The sequence below is a fragment of the Mauremys reevesii genome, linkage group 13 (assembly GCF_016161935.1).
Source record: "Mauremys reevesii isolate NIE-2019 linkage group 13, ASM1616193v1, whole genome shotgun sequence".
Taxonomy (NCBI): Eukaryota; Metazoa; Chordata; order Testudines; family Geoemydidae; genus Mauremys; species Mauremys reevesii.
The window spans coordinates 34651046-34668523 of NC_052635.1; the positions used below are offsets into that span (position 1 = coordinate 34651046).

The 17478-nt window shown below is 45.4% G+C and overlaps 1 long non-coding RNA gene across 3 annotated transcripts in view; it reads left to right on the top strand.

Moving 5' to 3' along the window:
• Nucleotides 1-274: 274 nt before the first annotated feature.
• LOC120380544 overlaps nucleotides 275-17478 on the top strand; it is a 113210-nt gene continuing 96006 nt past the window's right edge. For 2 of the 3 annotated variants that reach the window (XR_005587796.1, XR_005587798.1), the window contains exons 1-2: nucleotides 275-440; nucleotides 1313-1446. This is a non-coding gene — a long non-coding RNA (uncharacterized LOC120380544). Of the gene's footprint in view, nucleotides 441-1312; nucleotides 1447-2397; nucleotides 2975-17478 lie in introns of those variants that run through there. The other variant, XR_005587797.1, reaches the window with a different exon arrangement.

A 17478-nucleotide genomic window follows, 5' to 3' on the forward strand; every position in this document is an offset into this window, starting at 1 on the left:
TTGCACTGCTTCAAGTAGTAACAGTGTATGCAATGCTGTAGGGCCATCCATTCTTAATTCCTGGCCAGGATTTTGGAACAACCAAAGAATAGGCTGACCATAGAGAATCCATCCCGGCTTTACATTGTGCCTGGAGCCTCTAGAACAGGAGTTTTGGAGTTTAATGAGTGCTGTGGGAGTAGGTATGCAGTGCAGATGTGATCAATAAAGCTAATAGCTATAAACCTCACTAGTGAGTCAGAACCTGACTGCTAGCTCCCTTGTGCTGCTGGTCATTTATATTTGTGTCAAGTTAGTGTAAAATACAACTGTCAACTTGTGCATGACTCCATAAAGTACAGAGCAGGAGAGATTCAGGCCCTTAGTGCCTTGATTTAAAGGCACAACAGTGTGTTAATTGTTATGAGAGAAGCACAAATCTTGTATTTGGCTGTTGGCAGGTAAGTAGAAGAATCGATTTTCCAACCATTTAGTTCAAAATGTATTTAGTCTCCATCCTCAGTAAGGGTGGAGGATTAGGCCCTAATTGTAACTCAAAACAAATCAGCTAATTTTGGATCTTAAAAGGATTTTGAAAATGTATTTTGTTGTAGTAGTAGTAATAATAATAATAATAAATAATAAAAAAACCTCCCAATCTCCCTTTTATTCACCTTTAAGACAACATGCACTGTTGTTCTCAAATGCAAGATGCAGGGATGGGTGAGCCTTGTTATCTGAGATTTGAAAACTTCTCAAACTAGTTCTGGGTTTGCAAAACTTGTTCAGGTTCTTAAACCCTGGAAGTTGCATTCTTCCTAAGAAGAGTGTTTTCAATTAAAAAAAACAACAAAAAGACAACTCAGTGCATTGCATTTCCTACCCAAAGGGCAACATGTTCTTTGTGTTAATGATAGAAGATCCCCTCCCAAAATGTTGAGCTGGCAAAGGCATACATAGGGTATAGATAGGCTTCTGTTTCCTATTAAAACTTCTCACTTCCCTACTCTGCTTCTTGTCTTTTCCACAGTCTCTTTGCAATAATGTTTTGCTCCCTGCTTCATACTGACCCCTACTTCTTAATTTGATTTCCTCCCTTCCCCTTCTGCTACTCTTAATCAGTCTCCCTAACCAGAATGTAAACCCAACAACACTTGAGTTGAGGTTAAACATTTGAGCCCCCAGTGTCTAAGAATGTCTGGAAGTAAGTAAACCAAGTTTATCTATCTTTAATGAACATATCAAGCACTCAAACAAAACTGTTCTGGGAGAAGGGAAAAGGGACTGGGTAAGTCAGTGTTAATATATTCATGGCAACAACTGCTTCTTGCAGGGGTGAATTGGTGACACTGAATGAGGACGATGTGAGGGATGAGGAGTTTGCAAATTCAAGCCTCGACCTGCAATTTGTACTTGCTGTGCTGGCAGAATCATTGATTTCAGTGTGACTACTCTCAGTGAATAAAGGTAAGCGTATACACCAGTCTTTGCAGATTTGGGGTTTTAGTAATTTGAAGGCATGGCAGGGGAATCTTGAATGGTGGAAAGCTAAGAATGTGTAGCAATTGTGAACCATGTTGGTAGAAACACTGGGATGTGAAACGGGTCATTTAGTTCCAAAAGACAAAGTGGTATAAAGCGTTGCCCCACGGATGGGCTTTTAGGCAAGCTTCTTGTTAAACCAGGCCATTGACTGGACTGAATTCTCTATCCTATTTGTTTCACCTAGGAAACAAGCCGGTCTCGGTGGCTTGTCTGCAGGTCAACTTCTCAGACAAATTAATGCTCAAGACAAGTAAACATCTGGGTGCAATATAATAACAACATCACAGTTAACAGGATTACAAATAGAAATGAGCCAAACCCACAACCTTAGATCCAGATCCCTTTATCTGGGGTAGTTTCAGATTCAGATCCCCGTGTCTGAAAGCCCTTAATGTTTTGATTCTGGGTCTGCTACCCAATCAGAAGTATCCTATTATGGAGAGGTTTTGGCTCAGTCTCAATAGTAGAGGTGACTTTGGCCATAAGTCATGGTGTTGGAAATCTTATATGGTGAGCAGATTTGGCAAAGTTTTTGCTCTTTGAAGCCAAAATGTCATGAGAACTGTTTGGTTAATGCACGGCCTTTAAAAAGGGCCACTTCCCTCCTTTTTAGAGACCTGTGTCCTGCCTGCAGTTCCAGCAGTAATGTTAAGCAGGTAGGTGGTTAGTCAGATCCTGACTATCTACAATTTTATCCAAACTTTCTTCAGTTAGCCTTCAAAAGGTACAGAAACAGCCCTTTGGAGCCTGTCAATAGGAAGTGTAATCTTCTTTCTTATTAGTCAGCATGAAGTTGGTTTCTTTATTAAGCGTGTAACTTTCTTTCCAGTCTGTGTATTTTAAGTTGTCCCTTTATTTTTAATTTGCTTGCAGGCTGTTTTGTTGGTGTGCAAGCTTGGGAATATGTCACAGTTTGCCACCTTCTGTTTTTGCCATTTGGAAAAGCTATTTTTTGCCACAGGGTTTGCTTCCAGCAACTTGCGATGAGCTGCTGCAGTGATGTACAGCTGAGAGGACCCGAACACACTGCTGGGGGACGTGTGAAGTATTTTTTTTTCTTCTCTTCCTGGGGAACCCATTCGTGGCCAGCCCCAAACTATGCTCTTTTCCTGTGGTGGGTGTCTTCTGCTGCTTCTCAGTGAGTCTCTAACAGCCACTGGTTATTGCCTACTTGAGGACAAGGAGGACTATAATTATTCAGACTCATTTCTCCGATTTAATAAGCAGTGTAAATCACTGACTGCTTCAGACTTTTGTTGTGTTTCAGCAGCAAAAATACTACCCCCCCCCAAACACCCCAACACTTCTTAAAATTATTTGTGCAGTTGCCATAGAGGAGAAGTTGACTGTAGAAGAAATTAGGCCAGGTGGCAGACTCAGGCTCTATGCCAATGGTCAGCTAAAGGACTTCTAAGTTCCTTGGACCTGAGGTGTGAAAGTCTGAGACCTTCTCCTAGAAGTTGGATGCCACCTCAGGTTGACGAGTCAGCCATTCTATAGGCAACATGTGCTTGTGTTATCTGCTGGCATAGAATTTCTTAAGTGGCCTTCTGTTGCTACTGAAGACCTGTCCAGAGCATCTGTCAAGCCCTGGAGATCCTCCAGCGGAAGAGCAGTTAGTAAATGACAAAACTTTTATGAGAGACAAGGCATTCGTGGAGTCCATTTTCAGGACTGGGTTGGAAGGACGGAAAGGTGATCTGGATTTTACTTGTGGTTTTCACAGGTGTGGCGAAGAGTGACTTAAAAAAAAAAAGTATTCCAAATGCTTTAGATGGAGGGGTGTTGTTTCCAGAAGAGGCATGAATATAGGGCTGGGGTAACTCATGTTTTATCTATGACAGCCAAATATTAAAATACTTGAAACTTAGGAATGAAATGACCTTGCTCTTTGATCTCAATAGACTGTATACAGATTTACAATGGAGTAATTGAGAGCAGGATTGTCAGTGTGTATAAGTTAATATAGCTAAATTCTGACCCCCTCAGCATGGCAATCATCTTAGCTTCACATCTGAATCTGCAGGGCTGCCCAGAGGATTCAGTGAGCCTGGGGCAAAGCGGGGGAGCTGCGGTGCTTGTACTCACTCGGCGGTGGTCCGGGTCTTCGGTGGCATTTCGGCAGCGGGGGGCCCTTCAGTCGCTCTGCGTCTTTGTCAACACTGAAGGCCTCCCCCGCTGCCAAAATGCCACCAAAGACCTGGACCGCCGCCAGGCCAGGGCTCGCAGGTCATTTCAGCGGCGGGGGGCCCTTCAGTCGCTCCGCGTCTTCGGCAGCACTAAAGGGCCCCCCGCCACTGAAATGCTGCCGAAGACCCGGACCGCCACCGGGCCAGAGCAGGGGCATATTGCCCCCCCCGTCCCTCCCCGGGCGGCCCTGTGAATCTGGCCCATTAGTGGCTGGACTTCAAAATGGCAAAAACCAGGTTGGCAACCTGATATGGTGGCCATAGCAACACACATTGCTATGTGGAAACCCGAGTTATAGGTAGAGTTAAGCTCATCCAACCCCAACCAATACACCCCACTATTTGGTCCTGCCATGAGGACTCTGTGACCTCTCGGGGTTCCTTCCAGTCCTAGAATCTATGAAACCCCCCCAGATCTGAGCATACCTGAATATTGGGAAGGTTTGGGTTTCTTTCCAAACTTGTAAAAGCAACAAAGAATCCTGTGGCACCTTATAGACTAACAGACGTTTTGCAGCATGAGCTTTCGTGGGTGAATACCCACTTCTTCGGATGCAAGCATGACTACGGCTACCCCTCCGATACTTTCCAAACTTGCTGGCTCAGGGTCATGTCTAGTGATGGTGATTCTTATGCCAGTCATGTTTTTAAGGTGACCTTGAATGCCAAAATTATCCTTAAGAAGAGCTAACACATCTTTCATAGTTTAATTAAAATACAACTCTGAATATTATTAGCATCAAATGTTTGCTCTTGTGATTTCTTTTTCCTGCTTGACATTTTGGGGGAGTCGTTTGCTGTGATATGCTGACAAATTGGGAAACTGTACCTTTAAGGGAGGTATAGTTCTTAGTTCTGATTCAGGTATGAGTTTTTTTATCTTTGTATTGATTAGACCCTATTGATGTCTGACTGAAATAATTCAGATCCCCATAGGAAACTCTAGATGAGAGGTTGTGGCCTCAGGAAAGACTCTGTTACTGAGGAGATCTCCTTGGATTCCTTTTGATCTTATATTCTCTTTCTTTTGGGGGCGTTCATGACCTAATGCATATGTCTGTGCTGTACGGAAAGGCTTTTGTTACTTAAATGTTCCTAGTGTGCAAATCATGTATCGTTCCTCAACTCATGGAATATTATAGAAATTTGGAACAGCATTGAGTAAATAGCAGTATTTGTCAATTAGACATGCACTGAACCGAAGATCTTCAATCTTTATTTTTAAAAAAAGTTCAGCAGGAACCCTGAATCAGATGAACATATCTAAAACTCTTGTAGTGTGTGGACGTAATGTCTAATTGGGTCTAGTGAGACTTCATATCCCTCTTCTTTAGTGAGGCTATTATAGCTTGTAAGTGCTGTGGGTTTGGATTGGACTCTTCCCTTCCTGGCTTTCTTGTGGGGTTCATTAGACAATCTGTTTGAAATTAAGTCTACGTGAACGTAGAGAGCTGTGCTTGCCTTGGGGTAACTCAGCCAACGAGACCATTCTGCACAGGTCTACTAGGCCCTAGGAGCCAGTGAGATGGAGATTTTGAAAGAGTTAGAAAGAGGAGGGAAAAAACATTTAATATTTATATTACAGTTGCGCCCAGTGGTTATACGCCTCACTTGATGTATATTACATGGCCTGCATGTCATAATTGGATTCTGCAGGATCCAAACTTTCATTTAAGTGCAGAACAAGCTTCTATCCTTCACTGTTGCAAAGATAACTTTCTATGTGTGAACTAAGTGTAAAATGAGATGGTGTTGATTTCCTGAGTCTATAAACCGCTGGAAGCAATGGCAGGTGCGAACGACATCATCCTGCATTCATCTCTTCAGGAGCTTCTCTACAGCCTTACAAAGACACTTTTATTAACTGTTTAACTGCTGATCCATTTTAGCAGACAGAAAAGAGAAGAGATTGAGACTGTAGACCAGGAAGGAAATGAAGGGGGGTGGGTGGGAAAGGAGGAGAGAAACAAAGGCAGGGATGAGACAGCAGAACAAAGAAAGGAGGATTTGGAAAGATGAGAAGCAGAAATAGTAGTTCTCTAAAGGTGAGTTCATGGGTGCAACAACAAGGTACTGAACATGAATGCAACAACAAGGTACTGAACAAAAACAATATCTCATACTATGTAAATATCAAATTGTAGGCTTGATCTTTACGCACACCTTTCCTTGATGTGAGTGGGAGTTCAGCCATGACTGATGATAGCATATAGTCCTAAACATATGCCCATGAACCATAATTAAAAATGGGATTCAGTCCTCTTCGCTGCATGAGTTTCCCTGCCATAACTACTAGCAATGCCTTAACGTTTCTACAAGGTAGAACACAGTCTTGGTTAACTTTTAAAATTTATTATATGGAGTTTTTGCCTTTCTGGTTGATATTTAGAGGTACTCAGCCTGCCAGATAATACCATTTGTTCTACGAAGACCTAGATGCTTCATTATTGTCCTTCTGAGTAATAGCTCCAGTGAATGCTGGGCTTATTATCTGACTCTACTCCAGAAGTACTCCCTTATTCAGAATTGAGCATTTTCTTTACTAAAGAAAGATGTGGAATTGAATTCAAGTGCTACACAGTCAGAATTATATTCTGGGAAATGTTCCGCATACTTAAGTGTTTGAAGAATAAATGAAATTAAGATACCCTAGGTAGAAACTGTGGGTGGGGTAATAGGGGGAAACAGAGCTATTGAGAATTTATTTACTGTACACATTTCTATAATTCTCTGGATCTGTTTCTATAGCAACCCCAATGTGAAATGTGTTGCTAGAAAAGGATTAGTTTCTATAGAAACAGCTTGTTTTATAAGTGAAAAAGTTTACTTTGTAACACACAATACCTAATATTAGTTTTGGGGTCTTTTTTTTTTTTTAAGTGAAACCACCCACGTATGTATGTTGAATCAATAAACAGAACATTGTACCTTTTCAAGACTGCATAGCTAGAAAGGTATGGAACTTGCTTGTATTTCAAATAAAACCATCTGGTGATTTTTGAAGTCAGATTGACTGACTAGGTAAAATTAAGGTAGTAGAAAACTTGTATTGTGTGTTGGACAAAAGTCCTTTGACATGCTAATATCTGGAGGTAACTGAAATATAATCTGAAGCTCTTTTCTGCCTGAAACTTTTAGGATTCTGGAAGGTTGTTGTGTTTTGTTTTTAGTATTTTTAAATTGTCTTAAATCCAAGGTGGGGAGAGCATAACTAAGGAAGTATGATCAGGATTCTAGGATTTAGAATGGAAACACTCCCGTTGACTTAAATGGCCATTGGATTAGGATCTTAGTCCCCTCAGCTATAGATGATCCTGCTTCAAATCGGTTTCATTTTTGTAAAATAAGTAGTTGCTTGTGTAACCCATGCCTGCTTGGTGTGTGGCGCTCTGTCCCCCTCTAATGGCACCTAGCCCACCTAAAGATTAATGGATCTGCTACAGGCTTGAATAAGAGGCATGTGGCTTTTAGCTCATGCAGTAGAGACACACACACCAAGCTTCAGAGGTCTCAGGTTTGAGCCTGCCTGCCGATGACCGGGATCTGTGAGCATTACACTTGGGCCTAGCCACTGAATCTGCAGTACATGGACCAGTTCCTGAAACCTTGCTCATTTTTACCCAGTCCTAACTCAGGTGGAACTTCTATTAAAATCAGTGGGAGTCTTGAATGAGGGGTGGGAAGAAAGGAGCAAGGATTTGAGCAGTCTATTTAGCCAAGGATGCCATACAAGTTACTGACCATAGATGGGGCCTAGCTTCCTTATTCTTATGGAGAGCTTGTATCTAGATGTGAACATTGTGGCTCAGATCCATCTCTGTACAATGTCTACTATTGGTAGACTACTGTTAGATTCTTATGCAGATATCATCACCGTGGTATCTAAGTGCCTTCCAGGATTAAAAATCAAGCATATGATTTACATTTATAAAGTACAATTTCTCTTGGTTGCATCTATTTTGGGGATTTCTTGCTTTCTTGTCAGAAACCCTAATACAGGGATCAGCAACCTTTGGCAAGCGGCCCGTCAGGTAAATCCACTGGTGGCGGGCCAGGACGGTTTGTTTACCTGCAGCGTCTGCAGGTTCGGCTGATCGCAGCTCCCACTAGCCGCAGTTCGCTGCTCCAGGCCAATGGGGGCTGTGGGAAGTGGCACGGGCCGAGAGATATGCTGGCCGCCGCTTCCCGCAGCCCCCATTGGCCTGGAGTGGCGAACCGTGGCCAGTGGGAGCCGCGATAGGCTGAACCTGCGGACGCGGCAGGTAAACAAACCGTCCGGGCCCGCCAGGGGCTTTCCCTGAACAAGTGGCGGACCGGCGTTGAGAACCACTGTTCTATAATCCACTTTAGTGCCTTTTTCAATATCTAAACATATGTAGCACAAGCAGTGAATATTCACTGACGTACGACTCAATATGAGTTTCAAAACCATGTCAGCACTGTCATCTGGACTTTCTCTACCCATACACCACTGTCTGAAACCTTGGGATCTCTGGCATCTTCTCTGTGCCTTAAGGCCTGGTCTATAATGAAAAGTTTCTGCAGAGTAGCAATGTCTGCCAGGAGTGTGAAAAATCCATACCTCTAAACGACAAAACTATGTTGGCCAAAGCCTTAGTGTAGATGCAGTTATACCGCAAAAAAGCCTTTCGTCAGCATAGCTTTTTTTCATTGGTGGAGCTGATGGTAGAAGCTATACTGGCAAAAGCATTATTTTGCTGGTATAAGCTATCTTCACTAGGAGGGTTTACTGGTATAGCTCTTGCTAGTCTAGGCCAGGCCAGAGCTGTCATGGAAGTTGTTTTCTGAGCGGTGTGATGATTTATTCTCCTAGGCAGCTTAATGTGTTATGAAGTGCTGCCAGTGGAGCCTAGCAATGGATTTTTAAATGTCGCCAAGGTAACTATCATCAGTCGCCTAACTGAAATTCGAGATGTAGGTGAATCCTTTCTGTAAATGTGAGCATATTCTTTGTTGGAAATGAGTCAGAAATTCACATGATTTGTGATGTAGCAAAGTTTTTATTTATTTATATTATTCTGCAGGTGTAGTTGTACATGTTGGGCCTGATTCTGTTCTGAGTTACACCAGCATACAGCTGGAGCAATTTCCATACAGCTGATGGAGACTTTAAACATAAAAATCCTTTACATGATCATGTTTTAATTTCTAGCTATTCTTGAGTGCTGCACAGCATTTATGTAGTTCCTTTGCCATTAACAAAAGGACAGTTACCTTTCACTTAGTGTTTTTAATACTTTAGTTGTAATATGTAATATGGGAAAGTTTGGGACTTGGGAGTGTGTTAACCAAGGCTGGTGGAAGCCAAAGTGGGGCTGTAGACAGGCTGGTGGTGTCAGAGGTGCTGAACCAGGGCTGTGTAGCACACAGACCCCAGGGTGTGATCTGCATGCTGGTGGGCTGGCCCCAACATTCTGGTGTCCTCTCCCCATAAGGGGTACAAGCCAAAAGGTTTTATGAAATTTGCCCCCTCCCTCAATGTGGAGGGAGATGCACAACTTCTTGCCCCCTCTGCCCCGTTAGAAATTACATAAACTGGGTTTATAATATAAACAAGAAGTAAGTTTATTAACTACAAAAGGTGAATTTTAAGTTAATATAAGAGATAACAGACAGAACAAAGCAGATTACTGAACCAATAATCCAGAATACGCCAGCTAAACTCAATATACTTAAGAAACAGGTTACACAATGGAATTTCTTACCCTAAATGTTGTTTTAGGCAGGTTGCAAAGTTTCTGTGGTTCAGAGTTCCAGTTATATTTCTTTTCAGACTGGACCCCTGTCTCAGTCTGGACTCCCCACCGCTATCCCTTCAGGTGGCTTTAGCAGTCTTTCTTCTTGGGCAGACAGGCCATGGAGAAGAAGAGTCCCGTTTTCCTTCCTGCCCACCCTTAAATAGGATTTACATAAGGCAGGAATCATTTGTTTCCCAAACTTGACCCCCCCAACCCTTCCCTTCCAGTGGGAAGTTACAAGAACTCCCAGGTAATGTTTAGTATCAGGTGACAAGACCACCTGATTTAGTAGTGTCACAGTTTTATGTCCCCGGACACCTCCCAGGAGGGAGAGAGATTAGTATCATCATGGTTTTGTTGTTCCTTCCTGATGGCTCATCAGATTTGATGGCCTGTCGTCCGGTGGGTGTCTTCCCAGTACACATACAGTTGTAATGGTTACATAGTCCATATTCCTAACTTCAGATACAGAAATGAGACATGCATACAAATTGGATAATCACATTCAGTAAATTATAACTTTTCCAATGATATTTTACAAGACCCATCTTGCATAAAGTACATCCCAGTTATGTCATATTCCTATCATAAACATATTTTCATGAAGAACATGAAGTGAAATGTCACAGTAACCCTTTCTATCTTTTTTCCTTCTACTTGGTATCACTTAATCCTATGTCTTTTTGTTAAACTTGTTTCACTTTTTCACTGTGAACCAATTTTGTACACTGATTGAATGGAAGTGTATGCTAATCCCAGTTAAACTAACAGGTTGCAGTATACCGTCTCTTTAAAAGAGCAACAGACTTCTGGGACTGTTCCAGGAGAAAGCTGGACACATTGGCAGACAATTCAGGACTGGGAGGTGTTGGGGTCACTCATCAAAAAGTGACTGGGTGGTGGAAGCCCGGGGTTGACCTGCATGCTTATGTGAAGGCTGTGAGCCCTAGCAAGATAGCATTTTAAGGCAGTCAGCATTGCAGGGAAGGTGGTAACACAACCTCTTACTGGTCTGGGTTGAACCCCAAAGCATCACAGTTGCTTAATCTTTTAAATTATCACATAAAACTTAAATCCGTGCTTTTTATTAAAAAATTTCTTTAGCTAGGTTTTATTTTCTTCACCAATGAAAGAGTCAATGGTTCCTTGAGATTGCATCATGCAAGTCAAAACTATTTTAAAGTCTGTTGTGATGAGAAGGGATATCATTTGAAACCTTTAATCTTGTATCAGTATGATGGGCTTCTTCTGAATTTTATCCCTGCTCTCTATGGGGGATGTCCTGGCCTTTGTACTATCAAGTTTTATATCCGTAAAGAGAGACCATCTGTTTCATCTCTGCACAAATGAAAGATGAGAGGTGATCAGAGCTGGGTGAAACTGTATCTGGAGCTGGAGTGTCTGTAACTCCACTCACGAGAGCAGTCCTATGAGGTTTTTGCTGCAAGTGAAGAGTGTGGTGGTGGTGGTGAACAGGGAAAGGTCTGGGGTCTCATAGTGTGAATATGCTAAGGGGGAAGTAGAGTACAAGGAACCTTCGCTTTCTCTTGTGCAGGGGCCCAGCACTGTTGCGATACTTCAACCCTGCTGAGTGATGCGAGTGTCTCCTTGCTAATACCCTGGAAGTGCTAACCACTCTGAAGGAGGTGAGGGGGCACAATGCAAACCCTTCTCTGGAGAAGTACAGTGGCTACATTCCCCAGGAGCCCTGGGAGCCATTGCATCTCTGTAAAAGAGGATGCTATGGGCTAGGTTCTGCGATGCACTAAATGTCCATAGTTCCTGTTGGGGTGAGTATGCTCAGCTCCTCTCGGGAGGCCTCAGCATCTTGCAGTGTCCTTGACTAACAGAATTCAAAAGGAAAAAGTTAAAGGGTACAACTAGTGAGAACAGATTGGTCTTCAAATGAGGCGTAGAGTTGGTAAAGACATGAGCTGCAAAGGAGAAGGCTCTTGAACTAACAGAGGCCAGATTGTATGGCAGGCTAGAGCAGAGAAGGCCAATGCTAGAGTGAGTGAAGAGGGGAGTAGAAACATGGGTGGTGGGTGAAACTTCCCCTGCGGGAGGCTAGCTCCTTGTCCCACCTCTTCCGCCTATGGCCCCTCCCACACTCCAGCCCCGCTCTGCCCCAGGCCCTGCTCCCACCCACTGCTGACTCACCGCTCACCTCTCCCCCCTTCCCCATGAGGTTCCCCCCTCCACTGACCTCCTCCCCCACCCTCCTACTGCTCGCCTCCTCACCCTCCCGCCAACCCTCCCCCTCCACACGAGACCCACGCCCATCTGCTGTGCAGCTGGCCTGCTGCTCACCTCCTCACACTGCTGCTGCCCCCCACCACCACCGCCACTGCAAGACCCTCCCCCCTTTTCACTTTAAAGCACTAATAACATTCCCCAAGGGAACCGAACAAGCAGCAGCTATAGATCAATTGCCAGATGGATTCTCCTCTGTGTGGCAGGGAGTTCAGTGTATATTGTATAGAGATGAAAAGCCAGGCTACCTGCACCAAATTTAACCCTAATCTCTCCTTTTGAAAAAGTGTTTCATACCCTTTTCATACACAGAATCCCCTGCCAGACTCGTTTACTTAAACTGGGTTTGTATAAAATGACTAGATCGAGAAATAAACTCACTGGCTATGTCAGCTTCTCCTTGAGCGAGGCTACTCAAAAATACTTCTGCTGGGTACAGAGAATAACGGACGGGTCGTTCGGAAACTGTTTTTAACCCCAATAACACATTTTCCTACAATATAAAAGCCATCAGAATGTGGCCAAAGGCTTCCTGGGCATTGGCAAATGCCTGTTAAACAGCTTCGTTACCACTTTAATGGCCCTTGAACAGTTTCAGAGATCTGCTACTAGGTCTCTGCTCTGGAAGGCTTTTTCACTGTGTAAAGTTACTCAGGGATCCCCTCTGCTCCTCTCCTCATTTCCCTCATCTGCTTCGTGTGTGTGTGTGTAGGTGCAGGTGCAGGCGCACGCACACCATGCCCCAGGGGGAAGGGGGGAGGAGAGACTCAGCCAGCAGTGGTGGGGACCTCCCAAGGGGATGGGGGAGAGAAGAGGAGGAAGACTGACCAGGCGGCAGCGGCAGTCCCTGAGAGCCTTGGGGAAGTTGTCAGAGCAAGGAGGGGAAGAGGCAGGGCTGGGGAGCACCATGGCCCAGATGGCAGGGACAGCTGTGCTAGGGGAGGCACCGCCTTCCTTTGCCTATTATACCCGCTGCCCACGAGTAGAAAGAAGTAAGGTCCTTAAGTCTGAGGCCCATGTTTCTGGAGCCAGTTTTCTTGAATGCTATTCCCCATGTTGTGGGTCTTTAAAATTTTTTTTTAATTTTTAGGGCTGAGGTTTGTGGTGTCTGTTTGTACACACAGCCATGGATTATCACAGATATATGAATAATGAACGACAGAGACAATCTTTCTAAGTTGTGGTGACCTGAGGTGGTTCTCTAAAAATCCTTCCTATTATAAGGTGACTTGTACATAAGGCTACGCTTTAGTCACGGAGGTTGCAGAAGTCACGGAATCCATGACTTCCAGCGACCGCTGTGACTTCAGCCTCAGGTGGTGGGGAGCTGCAGGGTCCTCTGCTGCCCACGAGGGCAGGGAGCTGCAGTGTACCTGGTGCCTCTGGCAGCCCCTGGAGCTTGCAGGCAGTGGGGGAACCCCTGGAGCCCCTAACTGCTGCCCTACTTCAGGCAGTGTGGGGACCCGCAGATCCCCATTTTATCATGGATATTTTTAGTAAAAGTCACAGACAGGTCACGGGCAAAAAAGAAAAATTAATGGAAGCTGTGACCTGTCCGTGACTTTAACTAAAAATATCCACGACACAATCTTGTGCAGATCTAGGGTCTTTGAGACTCTTCCATTTAGATGTTGGTAGATAGAGTTCATGTAACTTGACTGTTCCCAATTTTTTTTATTTGGAGATCATGGTTGTACAAGCTCTCTGCATGGCACTCTGGCTTTCAGCTCATCTCTTGCATTTGCTAGCTCCCTTTAATCAGAGCGGCTTGTGCTGTATAATCACCTGTACATAAATCTCTAACAGTGTCCTTTTGACTTTCAGAACTCCAGACGGCAGTCAGCCTTGTATGTCTTTAAACCTGGAGCTGTGCTGTGGAAAGTTTTTCCTTTCCATCCTGACCGATGAGGCACTCTGCTCTTGAAGGGATTAGAAAGCAAAAAGATTAGACAGCCTCAGGTTTTTTCTCTCTGAAGTCTGAAACTCATGGTGGAAACATGAACGCACAAGCTGTTGTTTCTGAAGCTCTTTAAGAGTTTTGTTCTCTTGTTCTTGCAATAGAAGCTTTCTCTTGGATACGTTTGCATGGAGCAGCCGTGGCATCGCATGGTCAGGTCAGTTAGTCACCTGCGTAGTTCCCAGAAGACAGAATCAAAACCAGCTGCTCCAGTTTGAAAGCTTGGAGTAAGGCAAATATCATCTTCCTTCTGGCTCTGGTGCATCTTGTATTCAAAGGCCTTGGAGTCTTCCTGTCACTCTGATTCACCTTAGAGAAGGCTCTGTTTTGGTGACAGGTGACACAATCCTTGTATTCTGCTTTGTAGATCAGTTTAAGTGATAAAAAGTGCTTAGGTGCTACATGAGGGCTACATCAGCAGAGGTGTTTGCATGACTGAAGAGGTGAGCAAGAATCTCTCCCCATCCCTTGCCCTCCCTTGGCATGGATGTACAAAGGCATCTCATAGGAGAGCTTCCTGTGCTCTGGGGAGTACAGGGACTTGCTTGCATCTTCTTCCCCATCCTCCAGCGAGAAAGATGATGAAAAAGGGTCAGAGGAGGTGGAGCCACTCTTTGTCCCCCCTTCTGCATGAGGCCACTTGTCCAGGGAGAGATCGCTCACCTTCTGCACCCGGGAAGCAGTACTGGAGAGATTGTTTCTCTGAGCTATAATCTCTTCCACTGTTGCTCTTGTAGCAAAATGGCTCCACAGCACCTCCTAGATGGGCTGCATAAAAGTAGGTTACCCTTCTAGAGAAGGGTGGCTAAATCTGGTAGCTAATGCCACACTTAGACATGACCCTTTGTGCAGCAAAATGATATAGGAGTTTCCTTCTTTAAAATATAGCCTGTCTATTATCCTGAAGGGAGACCCCAGAGGCAACTAGTCCCTCTGGTGCTTGTGTGAGGCTTTTCTGTTAAAACAATCCTCTTTGCCCCTCTTATCTCACCAGACTATCACAAGAGAAACTCCGAGAGCCTTCAGAAAGGGAAGCTGAACTGAGTTTTCAAATTTTCATATGCTCTGTGCTCAGAGGGAGTGGGAGCCCATTAGTAGCTTTTTATTGCCTTCTTAGAACAAGTAAAAGAAATGAGCACACTCATAAAGAATGAAGGCTAATGTCCAATGAACACATAAAGAAGCAAGAAGCGGAGAGGCAAGCAGTAAATATCACTTAGTTGAGGATGCTGCCAGACTTGCTGAGCAGGGCTCTGTACACAGAATTTTCTACTCTGTTGCTTTTAACCCTCTCTTTGGTGGTCTGGACTTCAGAACTGCTCTGTTGCATTAGGGCTTTCCTGCTTCTTAAGCTACACCTCTACCCCGATATAATGTGGTCCTGGGGAGACAAAAAATCTCACCGCGTTATAGGTGAGACCATGTTATATCAAACTTGCTTTTCCCCCCACCCCCCGTTCCTTGTTCCCTGACCACCCTCCAGAGACCCCATCCCTAATCACCCCTAGGACTCCACCCCCTACCCAACCCCCGTGACTGCTCCGACCCCTATCCCCCCCTGACAGGCACTCACCAGCAGCGGCGGGAAGTGGAGCAGCCCGGCCCCAGCCCGCTCCACCCTGCCAGCTCCCAGCCACGGCGCTCCGCTTCCTGCCGTCGGTGAGTGTGGGGAGGTTGGGGAAAGGACGCCCCCCTGCACTCACCTGCGTCGGGAAGCGGAGTGATGCGGCCCCAGCCTGCTCCACTTTCCTTGCCCTGGCCCCAGCCGTGTCGCTGGGGGGCGGCTGGGGAAAGGTCCTGCACTCACCTGCGGAGGGAAGCAGAGCGCCACGGCTGGGAGCTGGCGGAGTGGAGCTGGCTGGGGCTGGGCTGCTCCACTTCCTGCTGCCGGTGAGTGCGGGTAGGTTGGGGAAAGAACGCCCTCCCCGTACTCACCTGCGGCGGGAAGCGGAGTGGAGCGGGCTGGGGCCGGGCTGCTCTGCTTCCGCCACTGCTGGTGAGTGCAGGGGGGATCCCTTCCCCCAAGTCCGCTCCCCTGAGCGACACGGCTGGGGCCAGGGCGAGGGAAACAGAGCGGGCTGTTCCCACTCTGGGACTGCAAGGTGCCCAAAAGTGCCCTCCCGCAGCTCCTGCCCTCCAGACCTGACCGCCCCTGAGACCCTCTGCCCCTTATCGAACCCCTCGGCCCTGGCCTGGCCCGGCACCCTTAACACGCTGCTCAGAGCAGCCTGTCAGGCGGTAAAGCTCTTGTATGCGAATCCGCCTTACATTGGGTCGCGTTATATCGGGGAGAGGTGTACTTAAGCTCTACACATACTCATAGACTTTAAGGTCAGAAGGGACCATTATGATCTTCTAGTCTGACCTCAGGCCACAGAATCTCACCCACCCACTCCTGTAACAAACCCCTGACCTATGTCTGAGCTACTGAAGTCCTCAACTTGTGGTTTAAAGACTTCAAGGTGCAGAGAATCCTCCAGCAAGTGACCTGTGCCCCACGCTGCAGAGGAAGGCGCAAACCTCCTAGGGCCTCTGCCAATCTGCCCTGGAGGAAAATTCCTTCCCGACCCCAAATATGGCGATCAGTTAAATCCTGAGCATGTGGGCAAGACTCACCAGACAGGCATCTCTTACCAGTGTCTGGAAGTCACTCTTTTATGAAATCTCTGGGAGGTGATTAGGGAGCTGTGCAAAGGTCCTGATTACAGCTGGTTGGAAAAAGGGGGGTGGGAGGAGGAGAGAGTCAGATGGGGGCTTTTCTTTTTTTCATCAAAAAATATAAGGGTCTGGTTTGTTTGGTTTTTATTTATTTATTTATTTTGAGCTGCTCATGCCTTGATGCTGTGGGCCTAGGTCAAAAGCCCAAAGTAACCAAATTCATATCCACAAATGAAGACCGGAGAGAAAGAGGTGATTCTTTCCTGTATTGGTAAGTTAAGGACAATGTTCCAATTTTGTTGCCTAAAGTTAGGCAGCTGAATCTATGTGTAGTCCCCTAAAATAAGAGGGGCCTTCCCCCCCTCCCCCCCGAGGTGCTGACCACTCCCAGCTCCCATTGATTTCAATGGAAACTGACTGATCCTTGCAAATGCTTTGGAAAAATCATGTTATCCAACTAAGATTATAGTCATTATGTTCAAGTACCTTTTAACCCTGGACTTGAAATATCCTTTTTAATTCAGACTTTGGATCTTTTCAAAGGACAGACAGAGGGAGCGTGTTATGCTGGTAGCTTTCCGCTCAGGGCTTTCGGATCTCAGCCTCTATTTGAAAATGCACAAAATTTCCACACACTCCCAGGTGTTAATACCCCATGCTACACTATTCCAAGGCTTTTAGATAGCATAAAACCTGCATGTGTTCAGGGCCCAATCCTGATGTGTGCTGAAAAATGCTTGTGAGGTATTGTGGCCTCTGCTTTCATTGAAGTTGTGGGCACTCAGCACCCTGCAGGATCAGACTCTAACCACCCACTGTGATCAGTAGATTTTGTGGATGCAGCTATGCATGTGCACAAATTTTGGATAATTTAAAGGGCATGTGCAAGTGTTTAATATTTTTAGCAGGTATTTGCAGCTGCAAAGCCCAGGTAATGCGCACACACAAATAAAGGCTGGAAAACGTATCACTCGGTACCTTCAGCCTCTTATCCCCTTTCCTGTGTAAATCAGTGACACTTGACCAGTCTGTGCTTCTGCAATAGCTTTCCCTTCACCTCCTTGGCCACCCTCATGTCACTTTCATATGAAAGACTGGCCAGTGCACTCAGTGTCTCCAGCTAGGCGCCCTGTTAGTC